The following is a 20,084-nucleotide window of genomic DNA, read 5'->3' on the forward strand; positions in this document are numbered from 1 at the left end:
GTTTGTTCTCCCTCCAGTCATGAGAACTTTTATTCCCGCTACACATAGCTACACATCAGCCGGAACCTGCCCTTGAGGGGATTAAGCTGCAAGTTAACCTCTCTAGCATGGTTGAGCACTTTTCTCAAGTTGGCATCGTGTTCTTCCACACTTTTTCCTCCATTGATTATGTCGTCGACTATGATTGCACAGGGATATCCAGCAAAAATCTGTTCTTTTTTTTTGGAAAACTTTATTTAAAGACTTTAATCAAAATACAGTTAAACATAACAAAGAAAAGTGAAGAACACATTTTTATATATATAAAAAAAACCCCACCCACCCTCCCACCCCTTCAGCCAGCTCCCTTAAGGGAAGCCAAATATAAAAACAATACAGTTAATATAAAGAATATTTCAAAGTATTTCCAAATTCATATTCTCCAAATAAGGAGACCACATTTTAACAAAAAATGAATAATTATCATGTAAATTACAAGTAATTTTTTCCATAATAATACAAGTTCTCAATTCATTATGCCAGCGTGTTATATTAATCTCCACATTATCTTTTCAAGTACTAGCTACACATTTTCGTGCTACGGAATTAAAAATTTATCCAACCCTAGTCCTTTCAAAGAAACCATATATCACAACAAAAAAAAATTTTTTTTTAAATTTGATGGGTCTAATGGCAATTTAATGTTAAATAATTTTTCCAAAACCAATCTAATTCCTTCCCAAAACGGTTGTACTTTAACACAAGACCAGACAGCATGTAAAAAAGTTCCAATACATAATCCATATCTAAAACAAGAATCCGAATTACTAAACCAATATTTTTTAAATTTCTCTGGAGTCAAATATAACTTAAGCAAAAAATTATAATTAACCATTCCGTATCGTAATTTGTCACTTTAGTTACACTATCATGGCACATGGCCTCCCAATTATCTTCGGGAAAAATATAAGTTAAATCACTTTCCCATTTAAGTCTCGACTTCTCCCAAACCGGTTTATCCATTGCTTCTTGTAACAATTGGTACATACCCGAAATATAACCTTTCTTAGGTACAGAGGAAATCAAAGACTCAAATTTTGTCAACATGGTTAAGTTCATCTCTTTACCATAATCATCTTTTATCAAAGCTCTAAGTTGATAATACACAAATAAAGAGTTTACAGATATATCAAATTTCTCCCTCAGTCAATTAAAGGAAAGAAACTGGCCTTCTTCAAAACAGCCCTGAACTATCTTAATACCCTTAGAATTCCATCTCTTTAAATGATTATTAAACATTGAAAAAGGAATAAGCTGACTATGATATAACGGGGTTTGGACTGATAATTGATAATCATATTTCGTTTAACCCATATCCTTAGCAAATGTTTTAGTACTGGCATATTATATTCCCGCAATAAATTCCCATTCCACTTAAATATAAACTGGTGTATCTCAAATTCAGATATACAAGCCATTTCCACCTTTGCCCAACTCGGAGGTTGGTCCATATCCATCAATCTACTAACAAATATCAACTGAGCTGCAATCCACCTAATGCATATTTCCACGTAAGTTTATGCAAAGCTACTCGTGCCAATTTTCCCTTCCATAAAAATTCCCGCACTGCTCTATTCAGATCTTGAAAAAAAACCTTTGAAAGTAAACATGGCATCGACTGAAACAAATATTGAATTTGAGGAAAAATATTCATTTTAATGCAATTTACTCAACCAATTAATGTTAACAGCAAATCTTTCCATTTAGTCAAATCCATTTTAATCCTTTTTAATAAAGGAACATAATTTAATTTATATAGAGATTGATAATCTGCATTTACAACCACCCCTAAATATTTAATTCTATCTGACCACTTTAATTTTATAATACTTTTATATTCTGAATAATCTCCATCCCCAAATGACAGTATTTCACTCTTATCCCAATTTACTTTATATCCAGACAACTCCCCGAATTTTAACAAACAATCTTGCAAATATTTCAATGATTGTTCCAGTTCTGTCAAATATACCCACACATTATATGCAAACAAATTAATCTTATATTCATCATCCACAGTTTTCCTTTAATCTTATCGTTCCGTCATATTGTCTGAACTAATGGTTCGATAGCCAATGCAAATAAGGCTGGTGACAATGGACAACTTTGTCGAGTTGATCACATTAATTTAAATGGTAAAGAAATTTAGCCATTTGTCACCACCCTAGCAACTGGATTTGCATATAAAGCCTTAACCCAACCAATAAAATAAGGGCCAAAATTAAACTTCTCTAACACCTTAAATTAAAAAATTCCACTCAACCCTATCAAAGGCTTTTTCCACATCCAGTGGTTGGGTTGCTGTCTAAATGCATTGACCAATGTTATCAATCTGAGGATATTATCAGACGCATTTCTATTTTTAATAAAACCTGTTTGATCTGTATGTATCAACTGAGGTAAATATTTGGTAAGTCTATTCGCTAACACCTTCGCTATAATTTTATAATCTACATTTAATAAGGAAATAGGCCTATATGAAGACACTTTCAACGGGTCCCTATCTTTCTTAGGAATCACAGTAATTATAGCACTCGAACAAGATTCTGGTAACAACTGCTCCTCAGTTAGTTGCTGCAATACATCTCCAAATGCAGAAGGTAAATTTTCATAAAATACTTTATAGAATTCGACTGAGAATCCATCATCTCCTGGAGACTTTCCATTCAGCATCTCCTGTATAGCCTCTTTAATCTCAAAATCCGTGAATGGAGCTTCGAATTCTTTAACCTCCTCTTCCCCTAAAACAGGTAAATTTAATTTAGATAATTAAGATTCAATAGAGTCAGTGTCCTGCTTACCCTCAGAAGTATATAATTTCTGAAAATAAATAAAACTGGTCATTAATCTCCTGAGGTTTATAGGTAACTGTTGAATTCTTTTTCACAGCATTAATAGTTCGGGATGTCTGCCCTGTTTTTAATTGCCATGCTAATACCTTATGAGCTCTCTCACCCAATTCATAATAATGTTGCTTAGATCGATAAATACTCATACTGATGTTTGTAATGTATTATAATGTAATTTCAACTTCGTTAAAGCAGATTTTTACCTTCTGTAACATCTTTCTGAAATTCCTTTTCCAACTCAGTAATTTGTTTCTCTAATGTTAAACTTTCCGCCACATATTGCTTTTTAACTTACGTAGTATAGGTAATAATTTGTCCTCGTAAATATGCTTTCAAACCATCCCACAGTATAAAATTACTACGTACTGAATTGACATTCTCAGCCAGAAACAAAGTAATTTGCTCCTTAATTAAAGTAATAAACTCTAGTTTCTTCAATAACATTGTATTGAACCTCCATCTATAAAACGATTGCACCACTTCTGGACTTACACAGGAGAAAAATAACATTGAATGGTCCGATATAACCCGACTTTTATATTCAGCCTGTAGTGTTCTACCCTGTAAGTGTGCCTAAACCAAGAAAAAGTCTATTCTAGAAAATGAATCATGTCTAGATGAATGAAAAGTCTTTCTCTGTAGGGTTTACTCTCCTCCAAACATCAACCAAATTCAGATCTTTCATCAAAGCTCCTATTTGTATGCCACCTTTGATTTCCTCATACTTTTCGGAGATCTATCCAATAAAGGGTCCAAAACACAGTTAAAATTTCCCCCAATCAGAATATTATTATTGGCCTGATTTAACAATAAAAAAGCCTCCGACATGAAGTGTTCATCATCTACATTAGGAGCATAAACATTTAACAAAGTCCATGATTCAGCAAAAATTTTAATGTTAACCATCAAAACTCTCCCAGCATTTCCCTCAAACGGTAATTCCTTATGAATTAAAATCGCAACACCACTCGCCTTAGAATTAAAAGAAGAGAACACATGACCAACCCACTCTCTCTTCAATTTCAAATGATCTTTTTCGTCAAGTGTGTTTCTTGCAAAAAAGCAATATCAACTTTCATTTTTCTTATACAAGCCAAAACTCGTTTGAATTGCAAAATTCAAATTAGACATTTCTTAATCTAATAATATATTCCACTACTATAAAATAATGCTCCCCTTCTAATTCCCTTAATATTCTAATCCCCCCTATATAAAAACTCCAAAAAAAAAGAAAAAAAAGCAATCCCAAAACAAACTACTAAAAAGTAGTCATCCCCTAAAAATCTGGGTGTGGTAAAACCCACTAGTGGCAGGTGACTAAAGGTCTCAGAGTCATCCACCCGACCCCCCCCAGTCAGACTTACACAAAGTACTTAGATAAAAACAGTCAACCCAGTGATTCCAGTCCCAGTGATTGTTCTGCGTCCTCAATATCAAGAAGACTTCGCATCAATTCAACTTTTTTCCCATTCTTTCCATGTTTTCCATTCTTCCCATTTCCATTGATCCCTCCTCTTAGGTGACGATAGTGGCGATCGTCCATTTCCCCGTAAATCTGGCAATGAATTAGCAAAGATTAATGTATCATGATCATTTTCAAAAAATTGAGATTGAAAATTTCCATAAAAAACTTTCAATACTGCCGGATAATGAAAGGCAAATTTATATCCCTTTCGCCACAATACTTCTTTAGCTGAATTAAATTCTCGACGTCTTCTAATAATTTCTTGACTCAGATCTACATAAAAACACCCTGTTATATTGAGCCATCATTGGAGCCTGGTTTTGCCGTGCCTTCTGCACCGCCATTCGCAATATCATTTCTCTATCCTGATATTTCAAACAGCGAATCAGAACTGCTCATGGGGATTGGCCTGGAAACGGTTTCTTCCTTAATGCTCTGTGTGCCTGATCATCGGGAAAGAATTCCTTGCCCAAGACCTCAGGAATCCATTTCTTAAAAAACTTTACCGGATCAGAACCTTCTATATTTTCTGGAAGACCTACTATTTTTACATTATTTTTTCGACTTTGATTTTCTAATGAATCAATCTTCTTCAATAATTCCTTCTTCTGAATCCCCCAATTCACGAAAGGATCCTCCACTTTTTCAATTTTTTCTCTCTTACACTCCACTTGATTCTTACATTCAAAAAAACCTTCTTCAATCTTTTTAAAATTATCTTGTACGGTATCCACTGATTTTATGCATCTACTAACATCACTTTTAACTACATTAATATCTTGCTTCATAAAAGTCATTTCTTCATACATAGTATTCATTTTGGTTTTCACTTCCATAAATCCTTGAGTCATCAGTCATCTGCATTGACATTTTTTCCATTTGATGAGCAATCCCTTCCAAGATTGTAAACACAGAGTCCAGTCCAGGTTCCATCACCTCCCTTTGAGGCCTACCTTCTCTGATGTCAGTCCCAATTTCTTCCTGTGTAAATTCCAATAAAGTTGAGCTCTCTTCCTCCTCAAATGCAATAGGTCATCTTCCGGTGAGGCTGCGAGTTTGGACACCCAACGACAGCATGTCGACGTCGATAGCCCACCATCACTCGGTCTCCCCCACAGCCCACACCTTATCCAGTAATTCATGGACCCACAATGTACTATGCTTGCCCGGCAGAACCACCGAACACACAGGTGCATCTTCCGACGCTACACTGCACGCCTCCGGAGCACCAGGCAATGTTGCGGAATCGCAGGTCTGTCCTCGCTCAGCTGATCCGCCCGTGCACTGGACTCACGGGTGCGTGAGTCAGAACTGGCTGAGCTTGTCGCTGAACTGTGCCATCTTGTGGATGTGCGATCGGCGCCGGCGTATTACTTAACCGAGTAGGAGTCCTTTGAGGCTTGGGGGCTCCAGTCGACGACTCCGTGGCTTCAACTTGATAGGCAGGCCTTAATTCTTCAACACTTTTGTACGTTAGTTTCTTTTGCAATTGAGCTTTTGATTTTTTCACGTTTGCAGCCATTTCATTCCTTCACTATTCCAAAATCTGTAGATACTATTTTTAACCACTTTTACAAATTTTAAAGTCGGGTATTTAGAAGTCTAACTGGGGAAAGGTGGAATCACACGCCTTCTCTCTATGCCATCTTGCCACGTCCCCCAAAAATCAGTTCCATGGAGCTTTGGAACACTTCACTGACAGAGTTGAGTCCAAATACCTTCCATAGCGACCAAAACATGTGATGAAGTAGTTAGCAATGACAATTTGTGGTCAAGTGAAATCTGACAAAAGGACTTCCTCGCATCTAAAACCAAAAACACACTTGCATTCGACATTTGTGTGGCCAATTCTTCCACAGTACACATAGGGTGATGTGGCCTTTTCAAAGCAGCATTCAGGTATCTTGGATTGATGCATATTCTCCTTTTTGTTGACAGCAACCATAGAAGATACCAAATCAGATGGCTCAGAAACCGGAATAATGACACTCAATTCATGCATCCTGTCTAGCTCAGCTTTGACTCTGTCCTTCGTAGCTACAGGCATGCAATGTGCAGGACGAACAACTGGTCTCACTTTCGGTCAAGTCTCGTGGAGTAGGTTACACGTAGCTTTCCAAGCTCACCAGAAAAAAGCTCACTGTATTTATCTTGAATTTGATGTGACAGATTATCTTCAGTGGGGCTTAAGTGGTAAATGTCTTTGCTAAATGAAACCAGCCTCATTTAAATACATGTATGTCGTCATAGCAGTGGTAAAATATCATGAACAAAGATAAACAGCAATATGTATAGATGTCCCTCTAAGTAGCCCTGCCACTTAACCATAACAACCGTTTGCATTTTTCTACCCCCATATGCAATAAGGCTTGTGGATTTAATGCATGCTCTTGTTTCTTCTTCACTCTTTACTAGTTCAAATGCCTTTTTTTTGACAAGACAGTACATTTGCCACCTGTGTCAACTTTCATTTTAAATGAAGTGCCATTAACTTGCACAGAGACAAAAGGTTTACCGTTTTCTTTTATCTGTGCATCAGTTGAATCTACAGCCATTTGCAGAGTTCTACCATCGACACAGCATGCCTCATCTGTATTACTACCAGCTTGGTCTGGGTCTATCTGGTGAACAGCTCTCCTAGTTCTTTGCCTATTGTAGCTCTGTTGTTTAGACTTGCAGCATTTGTTACAGGAATGGCACTGTTGCCCAAAAGCTGGACATTTGTCTCTTTTAGCTGCATGATCACCTCCACAGTTATTACAGTTAGTGATAAACTGTGCCACAATTTTTTTCTGGCTGGTTCTTCATTTTTGCCTCTTACTTTTGTTTCCTCAGGAACCTAGCCTGGGCTGCATCAACATTTGTGACTGAGTGATGTATAGAAGCCAGTGTTTTGTTATGTTCTTCGGACATCTCATGAATGAGCTAATGTTAAATCCCTATCAGGCAGTAGCACCTTTCTCATGTTGTCATTATTAATACTACAGACTAGTCTGTCTCTAATAAGCTCCTCACAGAGAACTCCAAACTGCAGCTTTTCTATTTGATTCTTAAATCATTGACGTAGAGTCAATCGTCTCACTACCTTTCTGATTTTGTGTGTTAACTTGTGTCTTACCAAAGTAACATTGGTTTGAGGGTTGCACATCTCCCCAAATTTTCTCGAGGCATTCAGGATCCTCTTTGGATTCCGCGGGAACAAGGATTGGTCCTCTCTCGCCAAGATCTCTCACTTCTCCCATGAACATGAAAGACCGTTCACATTCAATGGCCTCTGGCCCCACTAGATTGAGGAGAATGTAAGCTCGAGTACAAACTGGCTTGTCAGAGTGTGCCACCGCAATTAAAATATCATATTCTTGTTCAAAGATCCATCAGTTTTCGGTAAGACAAGTGGTTCAGGCTTCCAGAATCCATCTGTTATATTCATGTGCATATATCACGAGTGGCTTAGTTGTCCTAAAAAAACAAATCCCAGACGAAAAGCATTAACATCCCACTTCTGACACCCTGTTTAGATAAATGAAAGCAAGTGGATTAACATTAAACCTAGTTTATTAACTATATACATCACGGATGCAAAATAACATGACCACTGCAGTGCGCCAGCATGAAGAGCCCCCTGAAACCCCAGTAACCTGGATATACAGGATATGAACACAGCAATTGATCGCCAAGTGAGGCGATGTGCGCAAACCTGGATGTGCAGCAGAGCCAGACTGCAACGGCCACACATCATCCTCAGTACATATCGGGGAAATATTTCCCCTCCCCAATAAGACTAAAAATGAAAAAAAATGAAGAATAAAGACAAAATTATCTTATTGTCATGTAATAAAACAGAAAATGTGATATTACACAAAATTTCCTTCAGTCTACCATAAAGCAGACAGATTCTCGATTGGCAAAAATTTCTCAGCGCCCCTTATAACCAGAGAAATCGAAGCAAAAGAGAGTCCCTGATTGTCCATGGCTTCACCTCCAGTGCTCCCACAGCTTCAGCAACCGCACAACCTTCAATCCGAACCATCTGCAACCCAAGCTCCACATGCACAACTCTGACACAATCAGTAACTCTCCAGCACCCTCTCACATCCCAGCTCCAATACCTCAGCCAGCCTCAAGCCAGTCTCCAGCACAGCCTGCTTTGAATCCTTTGACCACAGTCGTCAACGGCCCACATCCCAGGTGGGTACCTCGCCTCAAGCCACCAACAGCCCACCTCCTGCGTGTTATTCAGCCTCAGATCCCTCAGTGGTCCACCGCAATGTTCACCATCCCGTAGGTCGTCTCCTTTGCTTTTCCTTCTCAAATGGGATTCCCCATTTTCTGGTGCCCTGTGCCAGTCCTCCGCTTTCACAGAACTTGCAACCCCTCATGGCCGCTGCCATGAGTGATCCAACATTTAGGAATATTCAATCAATTGCAAAATATTACCTCAAATATTAAAACACTTTTAAGAACAATGTTGAACAATTAATCACACTCAACTAATTAAAAAATCTAATGTGCTTCATGCTTACTTGATTACCTTGCAACAGTTCTTCCCTATTTAAATAAACGGGGAACCTGTTTCTGCCCCTGGTCTCATTTGCTGTAGGTTCTGTGGACTTTAGAGCTCTGAGAGGTTATCACAACTTCATGCTTGGCCATCAGACTCCATATGAATCATATGACACTTAAGCTGGTAAATGACTGTGATTCCATGCAAACTGCCCTGTATTTACCTCCAGATCATTCTGAATGTGAGGAACAAATGTAGAAATATCAAGGGAGCGCTTATCATCAGAGCGGGCTGAGTCAAGCTTTGGCTCAACTGGTTTCAGCGAGAACAGGTAAGAGGTGAGGGAATAGTGGAGTTCAAGTCAGAAAGGGCCACCCTATTTGAGGAACAAAAAGGATTCAGCAGGTAGGCACAGGTAAGGGCAAGTTCTTAGATGTCATCTATTTTGTTCTGCTAGTCATAGGCAGTGGGAATGGCATCCAAGGCAGGGGAATGCTCCTCTTGCAATATATGGATCATCAGGGATGCCAACAGTATCCCTGATGACTTCATCTGCGAAAAGTGCATCCAGCAGCAGCTCATGATAAGCAGAATTAGGAAACTGAAGCCAGAATTGGATGAACTCTAGATCATTCAGGAGGCAAAGGGGGTGATAGACAGGAGTTACAGGGACACATTACACCGAGGAGGCAGGAGAAGGGTATATGGGTGACAGACAGGAGAGGGAAAGGGTACAGGCAGGAAGTGCAGGTTGTCCCAATCAATAATAAATACAGTACATTTTGGATACTGTTGGGGGTGGGGGGAACCTACCAGGGACAAGCCTCAGAGATCAGGTCTCTGGCATAGAGTCTAGTCCTGTAGCTAAGAAGGGAAGGGAGAAGAGTGAGCAGTAATGATAGGGAATTCCATAGTTAGGGGGTCAGATAAGATGTTCTGTGGAAGAGATCGAATAGCTCAGATGGTATGTTGCCTCCTGGGTGCCAGGGTCCAGAATATCTCAGATCAAGTTGACAGCATTCTCAGGAGGGAGGGTGAGCAGCCAAATGTTGTGGTCCATGTAGGGACCAATGATGTTGATAGGAAGAGGGAGAAAGTCCTGCAAGAAGTGTTCATGGAGTTAGACACTAGGTTGAAGGACAGGATCGCCAGAGTGGTGATCTCACATGCTGGTGAGTTTAAAAATAGGAGGAGAATGCAGCTTAACATATGGCTGAAGACATAGTGTAGGAGAGAAGGTTTCAGGTTTCTGGATCATTGGGGTCTCTTCTAGGGAAGGTAGGACACGTTCTGATGGGACGGTTTGCGTCTGAACTGGAAGGGGACTAATATCCTTGCAGCCAGGTTTGCTAGTGCTGCTCCGGTGGGTTTAAACTAAATTTGAAGGGGGAGGGAAATTTGCAGGGGGAGCAGATAGAGGAGTGGAGGAGGGAAAAAAATTATGTTAAAATTGCATGCATTGTTAAAAGTTAATGGTTGAACATAGGGGAAATGTTCTCAGGTGCATCTATTTCAATGCAAGGAGTATTGTAGGAAAGCCAGATGAGCTTAGAGCGTGGATTGGCACATGGAATCATGATATTGTGGCCATCAATAAAACTTGGTTTCAGGACTGGCAGCTCAATGTTTTGGGCTTCTGTTGCTTTAGATGCATTAGAATGGTGTGGAGTGGTGGGGGGGGGGGGGGAAGGAAAGGGGGAGGAATGGCATTGCTCACCAGGGAAAATATCACAGCTGTGCTCAGGCAGGAGAGACCAGAGGGCTCATCTACTGAGGGTATATGGGTGGAGCTGAGGAATGGAAAAGGTATGACCACACTCATGGCATTGTATTATAGGCTGCCCAATAGTCAACAAGAATTGGAAAAGCAGTTCTGCAGAGAGGTAGCAGACAGCTGCAGGAAATGTAAAGTTGTGACAGTGGGACAGTTTAACTTTCCACATATTGACTGGGACCCCCATACTGTAAAAGGGGTGGATGGCTTGGAGTTTGTCAAATATGTTCAAGAAAGTTTTCAATATCAATATATAGAGGTACCAACTAGAGAGAGTGCAATAGTGGATCTCCTAATAGGGAACGAGACAAGATAGATGACAGAAGTTAATTATGGAGAATAATAAGTCTGCACCTCAGGTTGAGATTCTAAATTGGAGAAAGGCCAATTTTGAAGAAATCAGAAATGATCTAGAATGCATGGATTGGGATAAGTTGTTTCAGGCAAAGATGTGCGAGGTAAGTGGAAGACTTTCAAAGATGAAATTTTAAGAGTACAGAGTTCGTATGTTCCTGTCAGGATAAAAGGCAAGGTTAGAAGGCATAGGGAACCTTGGTTTTTGAGGGATATTGGGATCTGGTTTGGAAGCAGGCAGAGGCGTATAACAGGTTTAGGCAACATGGAGCAAATGAGGTGCTTGTGGGGTATAATAAAATGCAAGAAAAACCTCAAATTAGGTTAAAAGAAGACATGAGGTTGTGTTGGCAGACAATGTGAAGTGAAATCCTAAGGGTTTCTACCGGTATATTAAGAGCAAAAGGATAGTAAGGGACAAAATTGGTCCCCTTGAAGATCAGAGTGGTTGTCTTTATATGGAGCCAAAAGAGATGGGAGAGGTCTTAAATGTTATTTTTTTTCTCATCAGTATTCATTCAGGAAAAGGGCACAGAGTCATGCGAAGTAAGAAAAACAAACAGTGAGGTCATGAAACCTATACAGATTAAAGAGGAGAAAATGCTTGCTGTCTTAAAGCAAATAAGGTTGGATAAATTCCCCAGGCCCAGACAAGATATTCCCTCGGACCTTAGGGGAGGCTAGTGGAGAAATTGGAGGAGCTCTGGCAGAAATATTTAAAATGTCCTAAGCCCCTTCAAATCTAAAATGTAACATTTTGTACACTTTGTCTTTGAAAAATGCTCAGCGACCATCCTGGGTAAGAATAATAACCATATAGAGCATTTTGTAAATGTGATAGCAAAGGTTTTGTGTCTCTCTGCTCAAACTTAAAAAAAGGGACTACTTAGCCTCTCCATCCTGTCCTGCTATTCAATATGATCATGGCTGATCAACCCTAGACCTCATCTCCCCTTCTGTGCCAATTCAATAAGTTCCACAATTCCCTTGTCCTTCAGAATTGTATCTACTTTCTTTGCAAATATTTCAGATTTATTGTCAGAGTACATACATGACATCACCTACAACCTTCAGATCCTTTTTCATGAGGGCGAGGCAGAATGACCACTAATCAGTAGTACAAAACTAAATTGTGCACAGTGTAAATATGTAAACAAATAAAGAACTGTAAACAGCTAACGAATGTAAACAAACTGTGCAACACAGACAAAAAGAAAATCAATAAAGTGCACAAGTAAGAGTCATTGACTAAGTCTCTGTTTGAGTTTGTCATTGAGGAGTCTGATGATGGAGGGGTAGCAGCTGTTCCTGAACCTGATGGTGCGAGTCTTGTGGCACCTATACCTCTTTCCTGGTAGAGTGTGTCCTGGGTGGAGTGGGTCTTTGCTGTCCTCAATTATGCTCAGGTATCCTCAATTATCTAGCTCCATAACCCTCTGCATAGAGAATTCTTGAGATCCATTTCTTTCTGTGAAATGTTTCTATGCACTTCAGCCTGAAATGACAACTTCCTAATCTTGTCACTACATCCCCTCATTTGAGATTCATCCATCATGACATATCCTTTCTCATGCCCCTCTGTTTCAATAAGGTCACCCCTTATTCTTCTAAACGTTAAAGGGTGTAAATCTAATTTATTTAGCTGCTCAGGAGAGGATAATTCTCTCAGCCCAGCAATTAGCCAAATGAGTTTTTGTTGAATTCTAAAAAGGAAAGATCATTGCGTAATTCCGAGGCTCGTGTAAGATGGGCACTTTTGGGACAATTGAAAAGGAATTGAGTTTATTGAAAATAATGTCATAGACTGTAAGGTTGGACAGCTCAGTTGACAGTTTTAACTTCTACTTTTGTGTTAAATCCCAGCTGTACACTTCAGAAATTCCCTCTACACAAACTACATTTGAATTATTCCAATTATTTGGAAGTAATTACAAAATGTGAGTGGGCACATCTGTCGCTCTCAATGGTATGTGTCAGAACTTTCTGTCTGAGTTGCCTACTATATGAGATGCCAACATGTCTACAGAGGATACTTAACCCATTTACACTTTAAATAAAATTTGCTTTGAATAATTTTTTAACAAAAGGATTTTTTATCTTACATAAAAAGTGTAGCATTCTCTATCCTGGTTCCTGCTACTCCTCTTTAAAACAGAAGAAAGATATTTTCACAAACACCTTTATGAAATACAGCAACAATCATTCTTTGCCTGCTATTAATAGAAGATCAAACATGAAAATGATCGTCTTAAACTTGACTGAAAAACTATTTGACTGAAAAACATATGATTTTCAAAACTTTAAAGGATAAGTAGTGCATAATGGTTTATCAGAAACAAAATACTTATTTTGTTAAGAAAACTTTGAAACTTTGATCAAAGATACATATCAATATCTGGAACAACTATGTTTGCCAGAATTACTGTATCACAAAGTGAAAAGCTACTTATAAGAACCCCAGTGTGTTCACGCTTACACAAACATAAGCCTTCAAATGTATTTTTTTCAGGAGAGTTGGGCTAGAAATTGCATGCATCCCTCAGCCAACTAAAAAAAATAATCAAAAGTCCTACATTTTAAATTCAATATGCACCATGTCTGCCCATTCTCAAAGTCTCAGCTACACCTTGGAAATCTTTTTACAACACATGAGGAAAGACAGAAAGTTTTGTTTACTTTCTTGGCCCCTTTCTTTCCTGTTCAATCTTTGTTAATATGAACTGTACTCTGCATGGGTAGATATTGAAAATAATGTATTTTGTGTCAGTCTTCACTGAGGAAGACAATAGCAATATACCTGATAGTCAGAGGTCTCAGGGAATAGAAGAATAGTCAGGATTACGAGAGAGATAGTGCTTATTAAGCTGAATTGACTAAAAATAGGTAAGTCTCCCAGACCAGATGAGGTGCAGCCACAGTTTCAGAAGGGGGTGGCTTTGGAGATTGTGGAGGCATTGGAATTGATTTTTCGGAAATCAATATATTCTGGCATAGTTCCTGAGGTTTGGAAATAGAATTCTGCTGTTTAAGAATGGAGGGAGGCAGAAAAAAGGAAATTATAGGCCTAATTGTCTGATGTTGGTTGTTGGGAAGTATTGGAGTTGATCCTCAAAGATGAGGTTATGAAATATCTAGAGGTGCATGGCATGATAGGTCCAAGCTAGCATGGGCTCTTGAAGGGAAGATCAAGGGAGAGGTTGTGGCTGTTGTGTATTTGGATTTTCTAAAGGCCTTTGATAAGGTGCCACATAAGAGGCTGTTTAATAAGATGGAATTACAGGAAAGATATTAGATTGGGTGGAACATTGGCTGATAGGCAGGAAGCAAAGGGCAGGAATAAAAGAATAATTTTCAGGTCGGTTGCTAGTTACTAGTGGTGTTCTGCAGGGGTTGGTGTTGGAGCCACATCTTTTTACAATATATGTTGAGAAATGTATGGTTGTACATTTTGGAAGAGGAAAGAAACAGGCAGATTATTACTTGGATGGGGAGAAAATTCAAAATTTGAAAATGCAATGGGACTTGGGGGTCCTCATGCAGAATAGCCTAAAGGTTAACCACCATGTTGGATCGGCAGTAAAAAAAAGCAAATGCTATTTTGGCATTCATTTCGAGAGGAATAGTGTAGAAGAGTAAAGAGGTGTTGATGAGGCTCTATGGGTCACTGGTGAGACTTTATTTGGAGTGCTGTGTGCAGCTTTGGTCCCCTTATTGTAGAAGGGATGTAGTAAAAGAGTACTGAGATTTACCAGGATGGTTCCTGAAATGCAGGGGCTACCATATGAGGAACATTTAGAGGCCCTTGGACTATATTCGTTGGAGAAGAATGAGAGGAGATCTCATAGAAGCATATTAAATACTGAAAGGATTGGACAGAGTAGATGTGAATACGATGTTTCCCTTGGTGGATTAATCCAGGACAAGAGGGTGCAGTCTAAGATTTAGAAGGAATCCATTTAAAACTGAGATGAAGAGAAATTTCTTTAGCCAAAGGGTTATGGATTTGTGGAATTCATTGCCACATACAGCTGTGGAGACCCAATCATTGAGGGAGTTTAAAGGGGAGATTGACAAATATTTAGTCAAGGTATCAAGAGATATGGGGAAAAGGCAGGAAATTAGAACTAGAAGTGAGAACAGTTCAGCTCAGGGTGAATTCGTGGGGAAGACTCAATGGGTCAAATGGCCTACTTCTGTTCCTTTATCTTGTGATCTTATGATAAGGATGTTTGCCACACTTGTAATATTCTGTTCAGTTCTGGTCACATCATTACTGGAAAGATGTGGAAACGGTACAGAGGAGATTTATCAGGATGTTGCCTGGTTTGGAAAATATGTCTTATGAGGCAAGGTTAGCAGAGCTTGGGCTTTTCCCTTTGGAGTGAAAAATGATGAGAGGTAACTTAATAGAGGTCTACAAGATTATGAAAGGCATAGACAGGCACCACCTTTTTTCACAGGGCAGGGGCAAACCAGGGGAAATCTGTCCAAAGTAAAGGGAGGAACGTTTAGGGGAGACATCAGGGTTCACACAGAGTTGTGCATGCCCAGAGTGCATTGCCAAGGATAGTAGTGAAGGCTGGAACAGTTAGGGCATGTAAAAGACTCTGAGACAGGCACACAGACAAAAGAAAAATAGAGGGTTATGAGGTAGGGAAAGTTTAGATTTTTTGGTAGGTGTATATATATTCTTCTTTGGCTTGGCTTCGCGGACGAAGATTTATGGAGGGGTATGTCCACATCTGCTGCAGGCTCATTGGTGACTGACAAGTCCGATGCGGGACAGGCAGGCACGGTCGCAGAGATTGCAAGGGAAAATTAGTTGGTTGGGTGTTGGGTTTTTCCTCCTTTGTCTTTTGTCAGTGAGATGGGCTCTGCGGTCTTCTTCAAAGGAGGAACTGTGAGGCGCCAAGATGCACAGTTGGAGGCGATATCAGCTCACTGGCGGTGGTCAATGTGGCAGGCACCAAGAGATTTCTTTAAGCAGTCCTTGTACCTCTTCTTTGGTGCACCTCTGTCTCGGTGGCCAGTGGAGAGCTCGCCAGCTCGAGTTGTTGGTGATGAAGTCATTCCAATGAATGTTGAGGATGAAGTGGAGACAGCGCTGATGGAAACGTTCTAGGAGCCGTAGGTGATGCCGGTACAGGACCCATGATTCGGAACCGAACAGGAGCATGGGTATGACAATGGCTCTGTACACGCTAATCTTTGTGTGTTTCTTCAGGTGGTTGTTTTTCCAGACTCTTTTGTGTAGTCTTCCAAAGACGCTATTTGCCTTGGCGAGTCTGTTGTCTATCTCTTTGTCGATCCTTGCATCAGATGAAATGGTGCAACCAAGGTAGGTAAACTGGTTGACCGTTTTGAGTTCTGTGTGCCTGATGGAGATGTGGGGGGGCTGGTAGTCATGGTGAGGAGCTGGCTGATGGAGGACCTCAGTTTTCTTCAGGCTGACTTCCAGGCCAAACATTTTTGCAAAACAGGATGTCATGCGCTGGAGAGCTGGCTTTGAATGGGCAACTAAAGCAGCATCGTCTGCAAAGAGTAGTTCACGGACAAGTTGCTCTTGTGTTTTGGTGTGAGCTTGCAGGCGCCTCAGATTGAAGAGACTGCCATCCATGCGATACTGGATGTAATCAGCATCTTCATTGTTGAGGTCTTTCATGGCTTGTTTCAGCATCATGCTGAAGAAGATAGTAAAGAGGGTTGGTGCGAGGACGCAGCCTTGCTTCACGCCGTTGTCAATGGAGAAGGGTTCGAAGAGCTCATTGCTGTATCTGACCCAACCTTGTTGGTTTTCGTGCAGTTGGATAACCATGTTGAGGAACTTGGGGGGGCATCTGAGGCGCTCTAGTATTTGCCAAAGCCCTTTCCTGCTCACGGTGTCAAAGGCTTTGGTGAGGACAACAAAGGTGATGTAGAGTCCTTTGTTTTGTTCTCTGCACTTTTCTTGGGGCTGTCTGAGGGCAAAGACCATGTCAGTAGTTCCTCTGTTTGTGCGAAAGCCACACTGTGATTCTGGGAGGACATTTTCGGCGACACTAGGTATTAGTCTATTAAGGAGAATCCTAGTGAAGATTTTGCCTGCAATGGAGAGCAGTGTGATTCCCCTGTAGTTTGAGCAGTCTGATTTCTCGGCTTTGTTTTTGTACAGGGTCGGCACAACATCATGGGCTGAAGGGCCTGAACTGTGCTGTCCCATATTCTAAGTTTCCAGGAAAACAACCATTTATTGCCCATCTCTGGTGGCCCTCTTGAAAGTGTATGTAACCTATGTGTATTATGTATGTTTGCATGTTTTTTGTATCAAGAACTGAAGAATGCTGCTTCATTGGGTTGTACAATTGGATGATAAAATAAACTTGAACGTTTTTAATGTCTACTTTATTATGCTAGTCTATATGAACGATATCAGGACAGGAAGAAGGTTTTTAGAGATTCAGTGCAGTAACAGGTCCTTCCAGCCCTCCAAATACAATTAATCTACAAACCTGTACATTTTTGGAGGATGGGTGCAAACTCGAGCACCTGGAGGAAACACACGCAGTTACAGGGAGAATGTAGAAACTCCTTACAGACAATGCTGGATTTGAACCTGGGTCACTGGCACTGCAATAACGTTGCACTAACGCTATGCTAACCATGCCAGCTCTCGTTAAAGGTGATACAATCATTGCAGTGGAAATGTCAATATTTGCATATTTATCTCAGGATTATTAAAGCAACAATAACTGCTAGTCATCTAATTGAGAAACTTCAGAGTATTATCCATTACGTCCTCCCTATAAAAGTGTCATTGAAGCATTAATCTACAGCAATAAACTTTAACAGAATTGGTCTCAGGGATATGGATATCAAAACGTATGGTCATCCATTGCACCCTCAAAAGTACAAAATTATATGATCTTAACCAAGGCCTTACTAACATGCCCTATCACTAACTTCCACCCCAATCCAAACCCACTAGCCTGACATGACAACTATTCCCAAAGCAAGTCCAAAGGAAGATCACAGACACCCAAAATCAAGTGGAGAACAGAAGTGCAAAGGAGAGGGTGATTGGAACTTTCTTTCACGGAAGCCCAAATTATTTGTATTGTACACATGCAATATCCAGAAACAAAAAAATATAGTAAATATGAAAAGTGATTTTACTTGCCATTGTTTAATGTTAAAATTGTTTTGCAACCCCTTTACAATTAAATTTCACAACTTACCTTTGCACCCCACTGCAGCCCCTGCCCTCTATCCCTCTGAAGCAAATGGACATTTCTACAGACAAGATGCAGGTGGCAGAGGAGGGTGGCATTGCTGGAAGGTAGAAAGACTATGGAAATTACCACACCATTGTAATGTTCAATTCTCCCTCTCCTTTCTCCAACCCCAACTCTATCATAATTTCTTCCAGTGGTCATCTGGAGAGATAAAATCATACCTTATGGCTTTCAAGTTACAGATATATAAGCCCATTTCATGGTGATGCGTGAGTTGCCAGAGTTAACAACATGGTATTTTAAAAGGACAATTATATTGCTTATTCTCTGATGGTTGTAATGAAGACATTGGTGTCATCATCAAGTACACTGTTAAAATGAAAATTCACAATACCCAGAGTTTGCAGAAAAATTAGAGGATTCAGAATCAATTGGAAAACTGAAAATACATCAGTCAAATTTCACTATTTTCAAACATCCCCAATAATCTTACCAGATCAGGACTGACCTTCAGATAAAGAACAGAAGGAGATGTTCCCGCATATTTCCTGCAGCAAGTCTTGTGCAACTACCGTGATTGCGTCTGCCGTGATTCTTTTCCTTACAATTTATTACCAATGACAGCTGAAAGAGCATCGCCCAGCAACTGGACATGAGGATTGTCAGATGGAATCTGTTACGGGCTAAGACATCATCAGCATTGCTGCAGTCCACTCTGTGTCAGTGGTGATTATGTGACAAGTCAAATAATGAGTGATGGCTCCAAACCCACTGAACTGTGCATTTCTGCAGCACATCCCTAATCTGTACAAAACATTTCACATCTTTGTCCTGAAATCAGACCCAGTTGCACATTTTTTAAGTGCAAATTATGCATAAAAGTTGTTTGCCGATATTGGACTGAACTGGTGATCTTTTCCAGATCAATTAACAACCACTGAAAAATTGGCCAAAACACAATTCACCTGACTGCACCTGGCATTTACATGATATGTATGTAATGATATCATTCAGTGTAGAATATGCATTTCTGCGTGAAACACGAAAGTCATTTAGTAAAAACACACTGAAATGCTGGAGGTACTCACCCAGTCTTTTCAACATCCATAGGAGGCAAAAACATACTGCTGACATTTCAGGCCTGATCCTTTCTTCACGGAATAAGCCAGAAGCAGGAAATCTCAGAAAGTCTCAGAATTCAGACAATGCTGTCTGGGGGAGGAATCTAGACCAACAAAAGGTGATAATTTGATACAATAAGGGACGAAGTAAGAATTTATCATGTTTGTGTAAAAGGAGATGGAAGGGAGAGACAGAGCTGGGGGAAGGGGACAGGGGAATAAGTGAGGAGTTGGGGTGGGTGGGGTTAACAAAAGCCAGAGACGTTGATATTAATGTCATCCAGTTGGTGGGTGCCCAGTTGGAAGATGAGGTGTTGTTTCTCCAATTTGTGGGTGGTGTCAGTTTGGCAGACATGTCAGCAAGGGAATGGAATGGTGAATTGAAATGGGTGGCCTCCTCAAACCCTCTGCGTAACAAGGACAGAATTCCTCTTGTCCTAACCTAACACCCCACCAGCCTCCGCATCCAACACATCCTCCTTCGCCATTTCTGCCACCTACTACATGATCCCACCTCTCCGCCTTCCACAGGGTCTGCTCCCTCCTTAACCTTGTCCACTCCTTCTTCACCACAAATCATTCCCTTACTCCTATGTCTGTAGGAGATCCTTCACTTGCACCCACATCTCCTCCCTCACTACCATTTGGGGCCCCAAACAATCCTTCCAAGTGAAGCAACATTTTATTTGTGAATCTGCAGGGGTCATCTACTACATCCGGTGCTTCCATTGCGGTCTCCTCTACATTGGAGAGACTGGATGCAGAAC

General features: G+C 40.2%; 1 long non-coding RNA gene across 3 annotated transcripts in view; it reads right to left on the reverse strand.

The window, feature by feature from the left end:
- Window positions 1–335: 335 nt before the first annotated feature.
- LOC138741491 (uncharacterized) overlaps window positions 336–20,084 on the reverse strand; it is a 50,567-nt gene continuing 30,818 nt past the window's right edge. Inside the window, exons 3-5 of one of the 3 annotated variants that reach the window (XR_011343541.1) lie at window positions 7,472–7,812; window positions 4,253–4,443; window positions 336–2,780 (exon numbers count right to left, since the gene is read on the reverse strand). This is a non-coding gene — a long non-coding RNA (uncharacterized lncRNA). Of the gene's footprint in view, window positions 4,444–7,471; window positions 7,813–19,284; window positions 19,422–20,084 lie in introns of all 3 variants that reach the window. The other 2 variants (XR_011343540.1, XR_011343539.1) reach the window with 2 other exon arrangements.

This window comes from Narcine bancroftii, chromosome 8 (genome assembly GCF_036971445.1).
Source record: "Narcine bancroftii isolate sNarBan1 chromosome 8, sNarBan1.hap1, whole genome shotgun sequence".
NCBI lineage: Eukaryota > Metazoa > Chordata > Chondrichthyes > Torpediniformes > Narcinidae > Narcine > Narcine bancroftii.